The sequence below is a fragment of the Ostrea edulis genome, chromosome 8 (genome assembly GCF_947568905.1).
Source record: "Ostrea edulis chromosome 8, xbOstEdul1.1, whole genome shotgun sequence".
In the NCBI taxonomy this organism is placed as follows: domain Eukaryota; kingdom Metazoa; phylum Mollusca; class Bivalvia; order Ostreida; family Ostreidae; genus Ostrea; species Ostrea edulis.
This window is the reverse complement of record NC_079171.1, coordinates 69,966,078-69,974,114: the sequence shown is the minus strand read 5'-3', so window position 1 is coordinate 69,974,114 and position 8,037 is coordinate 69,966,078.

The following is an 8,037-nucleotide window of genomic DNA, read 5'->3' as shown; positions in this document are numbered from 1 at the left end:
CTCTAAAATCTTAAACTCCATAAATTATTAAATAGCTGCAGTTTATTAAAATCGTATATTTTTTCATGACAGCCAAATTCTGGCCATGGAGGTATATTTGTTTCTGATCAGAAATCCAAACAACAGATTATTAACACTGAGGTTCGTACATTATAAATTGATCACACGAATACATAATTCAGGTTAATCACTTGGAAAGCACATATTGTAGATAGTTACAATAATGATTGCGCGAAATGTATTTTGAGAATTAATAATTTTGCTTCTCGAGTTATACTTTACTAGAAAGAACAAATTCATGAGTTTGATGTTTAACACAAACCTATATTTTATTGACGTTCTCTGATGCTAGAAAGTGTAAAACCAACACCATCAGAGCCATCACTGCATGATATTTCGAGTTCACAGATATTATATTTCATTATACGTATACATTATTTGTGAAACTCCAAATTCAATTTGACGTCACGGTAAATTCACAAATGTTCGTGAAATGAAATTCAATGTTAGGAAAATTTATATATACTACGAGTTAAATAAAAATTGAAATAGCATCACATATGACAGATATGCATGCAAGGTAAAGATAACGAACAGTGATCAATCTCATAACTTCTATAAGCAATACAAAATAGATAGTTGGGCAAACACGAACCCCTGGACACACCAGAGGTGGGCTCAGGTGCCTAGGAGGAGTAAGCATGTGTTCTTATCATATATGAATAATTTCACACGTGTACTACAATATCTATAGTTTACTGTCAAATGAAAAGTTGTTCTTTATCTGTAGAACAATTTTCTCAGAATTGTGGTAAATTTGAGTATTATTCAGAGTAAAATGTATGGATTATACTTAAGTCAAAATGTTTAAAGATAACAAAATGTATTCTTTATCGTGAAACACTGCATTTCTCTTTTAAATCATTGATAAGGTGTATGGAATAATGTGTAGCAACTAACTGTCCCCATTGAAACGTTATATTATGTTTCACACGGATAATATAATTCCACTTCAAAGGTCCCTAAGGTCATCCTTTATCTGCATTGTTTTGTTTAAAAAGTTCCAGTATTTTAATTCGATTCTACAAAATGGAAAAAAAAATCACTACATATTTCCAATATAAATTGGACAGAATATAAGGCCATGATAAGGTCTTGATAAGTTATTTAGGTTTTTAGTTAACTCGAGTTAAAGGCCTAAACGAGGTATTGTTACATTACAACATGGTAGCTAAATGCGTTACAACGCTGTAAGATATCGTTATCTAAGATTCTAGTAGTGAACATATCAGTAACTAAACTGTTTGTAGTGGACATGTCTAAATGCCAGTAATTTAGATGTCAGTAACTAGGAATCAGATAACAAAGGGAGTATGGAGTTACCTTTTGAAGTCAGTAAATGACGAGGTTGCTGCAGAGCTATTTAGGAGTTATAGTGAAGTTGCTACTAGTTATGAGGTCAGGATTCTGGTTTTCTTAAGTGGTGGTTTTCTAAAAGTTCTTTATTTTTCAGTGATGGTATCGTAAAACATTTTTTTTTATTTCCAGTGTTGACACATTAAAGCATATGTTTTTCATCGCTGACAGAGCTGTTTGAATGGTTTTATCTAGTTTAACATCCCTTCGGGATTTTCTGTTTCTACTTGTATCACTGTTAAAACATTAAGGTTGCGGACTCTTTCTGATGGGCAACCTAGATAATGTGTTTATCTCAACAATCTTGCAATTATTAATCCATTACTGAATACTAAATGTGCTATACGATACCATTAGCTAAACACCAGAAGTTGAATATCAGTAATTTAAATGGCAATAATTGATAATCACATAATGATGCTAACATGGGATTATTGTATGATGTCAGTAAAGAATGAGGTTACTGAAGGGTTACAGTAGTTGTTGTGAATCTCTTAGTATTTATGATGTCAGATGTATGAATTGTTATGTATTTTTCAGTGCTGACATAAATGTCGATATGTTTCATGTTTATGGAGGAGAATATTTCTTTTTAAACTCTCATAGAGATGACTGTTTTTATTTAGTTTAACATCCCTCTCAATGTTTTTCTTAGCTCTTCTGAGCTATGGCCATTTGTGCGGTGTGTGGTGTGCGGTATGCGTAATCTTTTTAGAAAAAGGGCTATAACTCAACAACCTCTTGGCCAATTTTTTTTCAAATTTGTTACAGGGTATCATTGGCCCAAGGGCTTTCACACATACTAAATAGAGGAATGAGACCCTTTAACAAGGGGAGATAATTAGGAAAATACAAACAAAAGTAGTGGTTGCTAAAAAATCTTCTTCTGAAGAACCACTGGGCAGATCATCACTAAACTTACACATAAGGATAAGGATATATTGTAGATAAAAAAAATGTTCAGGGCATTACCCTGGGGCAAAGGGCGTGGTCTCAAGGTCACTTCAAAGTGGACCTAAATTTATATTTCCTTAAATCTTTGATATTTTAGTCATTATAAGGACTAGGGTCATCAAATTTTGACAGTTGATGCATCTTAGGACCTTGTGTCAAGTTGTCTCAAAAGTAGGACACGGTGACCTACTTTTTGAATTTTGCAGGCATTTATTTTAAAATTAATTTTGATGCATATCTTGGACACTTTGAAGCCTATGATCATCAAAACTTGTCAGTTGGTGGATCATGGGACCTTGAAATGCGCCAACTGAAAAATAGGTCACCGTGACCTACTTTCTGAATTTTATGGCTTATCATTTATAGATATATTTTAAGTTGTTATTTCAAATACCGAGAGGTTTAGAATCTTCAAATCTTGTAAGTTGATGCATCTTGACAGCTTGAAACATATTTATAAAAAAGTAGGTCACAGTGACCTACTTTTTGAATTTTGCAGATATTCAAATTTCACATTTTCAATTTTAGATGAATATTTTGGGCACTGTAAAACCTAGGATCATCAAACTTTGTCAGTTGATGTGTCTTCAGTCTTCGGTTTGTGTCGACCAAAAAGTAGGTCACCGTGCCCTACTTTTGGTATTTGACAGCTAAATTACTATATTTCAGTCACTAATTGACCTACAATCATCAAACTTTGACAGTTGATGCATCTTGAGTCTACGGAGTGTGTCGACCAAAAAGTAGATCACCTTGACCTACTTTTGGAATTTGACGGCTATATTTATATATTTCAGATACTATTTGACGTACGGTCATCAAACTTTGTCAGTTGATGGGTCTTGCATGTTCGAAGGGTTTCGAACAAAAAGTACGTCACCTTGACCTACTTTTAGAATTGGACAGCTATATTTATATATTTCAGATACTATTTGACCTACAGTCATCAAACTTTGTCAGTTGATGCGTCTTGCATGTTCGAATGGTGTTGACGAAAAAAGTAGGTCACCTTGACCTACTTTTGGAATTGTCGGCTATATTTATATATTTCAGATACTATTTGACCTACAGTCATCAAACTTTGTCAGTTGTTGGGTCTTGCATGTTCGAAGGGTTTCGACCAAAAAGTAGGTCAACTTGACCTACTTTTGGAATTGGACGGCTATATTTATATATTTCAGATACTATTTGACCTACAGTCATCAAACTTTGTCAATTGATGCGTCTTGCATGTTCAAAGGGTGCCGACCAAAAAGTAGGTCACCTTGACCTACTTTTGGAATTGGACGGCTATATTTATATAATTCAGATTATATTTGACCTACAGTCATCAAACTTTGTCAGTTGTTGGGTCTTGCATGTTTGAAGGGTGCTGATGAAAAAGTAGGTCACCTTGACCTACTTTTGGAATTGGACGGCTATATTTATATATTTCAGATACTATTTGACCTACAGTCATCAAACTTTCTCAGTTGATGGGACTTGCATGTTCGGTGTTCGCTGACAAAAAAGTAGGTCATCATGACTTACGATTGGAATTTGACAGCTATATTTCAATATTCAGATACTAATTGGCTTAAAATCATCAAACTTTGTCAGTTGATATTTCTTTGTTTCTCAAAAAGTGTAAATCAAAAAGTAGGTCACATTGACCTACTTTTTTTTAATTCTTAGGATTTAACTAAAGATTTAGAATACTAAGTGACTAAGAATAGAATTGGTGGGGTTGTACAATTTATTAGAAGAGCGAGTCTAGGCCCTTGGGCCTCTTGTTTCACTTATATGGAACAATTCGCTGAGAAAAACACGTTTGTTTTTGTTTTGGTTTTTCATCTGACAGATGTTTGTTTGGCAGTGCTGACATATCGTAAACAATATTCTTTCATTGCTGACATAGTAAACATTTTTTTTTTCAGTGCTGACATATTAAACTATCTTTGTCAATGGTGGCACAGTAAAACATATATATCTTTCTTTTTCAGTGATGACATATGAACAAATTTGCTGAAATAACACACCCTATGTGTTTTGATATGCCGTTAAAGATGGGAAGTATTTTGTTATGGCGTCGCCTGTTTGTCATGACCTTGTAGGTAAAACATAAAATGAACTGTAATTTCAAGGATCCTACAACCTGGTACATTTGCTTACCATGCTGATAGACATATATCTATTGTTTTTCAAGGTAAGGGTAAAATTGCACAGATTGTAACATCAGTTAATAGGATATTGTTCTCCAAGGTCAAATGACAACGTCATAGTATATCTTATTAGGACACATTTCAGGTAGTGCTCAAACGTCGGGCCCCTTCACGATACGATACATATTGTAATACTTATGGCACGATTCGATATTTGTAATATTATACAATTTAGAGAAAAAACCAACAATAGTATTGGATAGAAAAAAACAATTTTCAAGACTTAGAATTGTAAAACGTACGTACAGTTTCTAAAGTCATTTGGTACACAATACCGATGATTTCACCTCGACATCAAACCATGGCATTCAAATACGGAATAGATTAGCAAACTCAAAATTTGCTCCGTTTGATCAGCAAAATGATTTGTGTCATATGGCAAGAGCTAAAAGTTGGCATAAAATAGCAGAAATGCCATTTTGAATGAAAATATCCACATATTCAGGTGTTTTCCTTTCAGAAAACATACAGTGCATGCGTCGAGCAAATTGGTATTCAAGTATGTTTTTTATCTTAAAATAATACACAATATAAATAATTTTCATTTCCCTCTGCAAATGCGCACATATTTTCCTGAGCAATAATCTGTAAAATATTTGACAGTTTTTAGGCTTATTTTGAAAAAAAAGAGGGAATTGTCTTATTCATGATGTCATCATGCTATCCAATTAGGAATATCATTCTGACTTTGTTGACATAGTATACCTGGGATATGCTTTACTTTCTTAAAAGGCTAATTAAGGTTAATTCCAGACACATCTTATAGAGAGACATATTTGGGCCTTTTTTATGTATACAATGTTTTTGTAGTTTTAAACTGTTAACGTTCATTGTTTTCGTCAGGTTCACGGCAAACAACAATCTGAACATTATATAATACTATTGTGTCCCTCACGCAGAGGTGCGGGCAAAAATAATAAATACTGGTCGACATTGATGTAGTTTACTGAACCCATTTGTAATAAGGGTATCGAACCAAAAACGAGGCAATAAATCGAAAACTGTATCGAACGTTTATATTGAACAGTATCGATATTTCGGTAAATCATTTCAGCTCTATTTCCAGACTGAACCGTTGGGTCTAGGACCGTCAAATTAGGTACCCATACAAAATATGCCAAGCAGTGGATACCTATTATTTCCCAAGGTCAACTATCAATATCGTAGTATCACTTAATAGAAAAGCCGTTTTCGTTATAGATTGAAGTCAGCATTTCGCATATTATATGGTCGTTATAACGCAGACAGTCTCTTCATCAGCTGCATATAACGTGATCAAATATCAAGATAAAACCGTACCGTCTATGTATAAATCGTTTCATTGGCATCATCTCCAGATATTCATGCAAGTTGAAGTTAATATAACTTCAAAACATATTAATTTCTTAATTTGAAAAGTGATGGGAGCAAGTTTAGCGTTACTTGTAGTGTGTCTATTTTTTGCATTTGATAGGCAAGATGCGGCGATTTGTGCATATACGAAATTGAATCTAGCCTGAAAAAAAATGTTTTCTGTTGAAGCCACAACTTGTTCCCCTAACTTTCCTTTTGCACTGAAGTCCACATGTCACATAAATCAAACATAGTGTACTTAAAAACCTCGGGGTGTCGTGGCAATGATGAAATTTGTATGTACGGAAACCCTGTTTATGTAAATGAGTTCATTGTGAAATTCAATATACGTGCAGATTAGAGGCGATATCAAGATCACAATATAATATGGACATTACTTTAGCATGTATGTTATGTAAAAAAGAAATTGGAATTATTTCAATATCAAAGAAAAGTAATATAACGCTCGGCATTTAAAAGTGAGAATATTGGGTCTTTCGGATTTGACCTTAAGAACAGGTCCCGTGTCAACACACGCTTTGACATATTAAGAATCTTTTCCATAGGTATACATTTGAGGTACCTTCTGCTGTAGCTGTCCTTCATTCTACATATATTGTCTGTTTTTGTCATGATAAATAGGTTGTGGCGGTCCTCCATTGTAAAGTTCTTGTAGATGTCACTCCTTTTAAATTGGTTGCAGTTCACTTTCACCCTAAATTTCTTGTAGCTGTCATTTATTCTAGATATTCTGTAATTGGATTTTATTCGAAATATGTTGCAGCTATTATTCATTCTAAATATGTTTTAGGTTTCATTCATTCTAAAGATGTTGAAATTGTCATTCATTATAAATTGGATGTAGTAGTCATTCATTCTCAATTTGTTGTAGTTGTCATTCATTCTAGATATATTGTAGCTGTCAATCATTTTGACTATGTTGTTGTCATTCTAAATATGTTGTAGTCATATTCCTTCTAAAGATGTTGTAGTTGTCATCCGTTGCTGGGGTGTCATTTCTTGAATTGCACGTGATCAGATCGAAAAGAAAGGACAAATACCTATCAGAGTCCCAGTAAAGTAATCCACTTCAACAGCGATGGGTCATCTGTGAATTGGGTATTTCTCCCAATAAATACAAATATAAGTGGTCGTCTGAAAAGTAACTATTCTCTGTCAATAAATGCAGAAACGATGGGCTTTCTGACAATTGAAGGAACGTCTGGAAAGTATTTATTGTCAATGAATACAGCAGTGAGGGACCATCTTAAAGGTTAGTATCAATGAATAGAGGTCATCTTAAACGTGAGTCTGAAAAATAAGTATCCACTGTCATTGAATACAACAGTCAGATATTTTCTCAAAAAAGGTGAGTATCTACGCCATTTAATACAACCAAGAGGGGTTATCTAAAAATGCGTATTTGCTATGAAAGTCGAATAAATCCTATAAGCAATATAAAACAAAGAGTAAGGCCGACACAGAGCCCTGGATACACCAGAGTGGGGTCAAGTGCCTAGAAATAGTTAACGTCCCCTGTCGACCGGTCACATTCGCCATGAACCCTATATCCTGATCAGATAAAATTAATTATCCACAGCCACAATCAGTATGCCAGGAACGGCCTAACTATCGGCATGTAACGCGTCAGACAGCATTTGACCCAATGGTGGGTTGCGTTGGTAAGCTAGATCGTTATAACGACAATAAAATGTGCTAAATGCTGATTTTAAACGAGACTCTTGGAACCCCTGCACCATTAACTTGTTTGCCAATGCCTGATTTCGATTTGAAAACTGACAATACACAAAAGAAGCTCTTGCATATCGAATCAATTGAGATATATAAACACGATATGGAGGTGATAACCGACTATTGCTACATGAATATGGGTTACCATTACTATCGGTTGATATGACAGTGAAGGGACCCTCTGGAAATGAGTATTTATGTTTTACAGTTAACATAACAATGAGAGACCATCTTAAAGTGGGTGTGCACTATCAATTCATCCAACAGTTCGGGGGCCGTTTGAGAAGTGAGTATTACATTTCCCATGGTTAATGTTAAGATTAGAATGTTTCTCTTTGACACATACATATGTTATCATTTTTCAAATGTCTCAATTCTCACA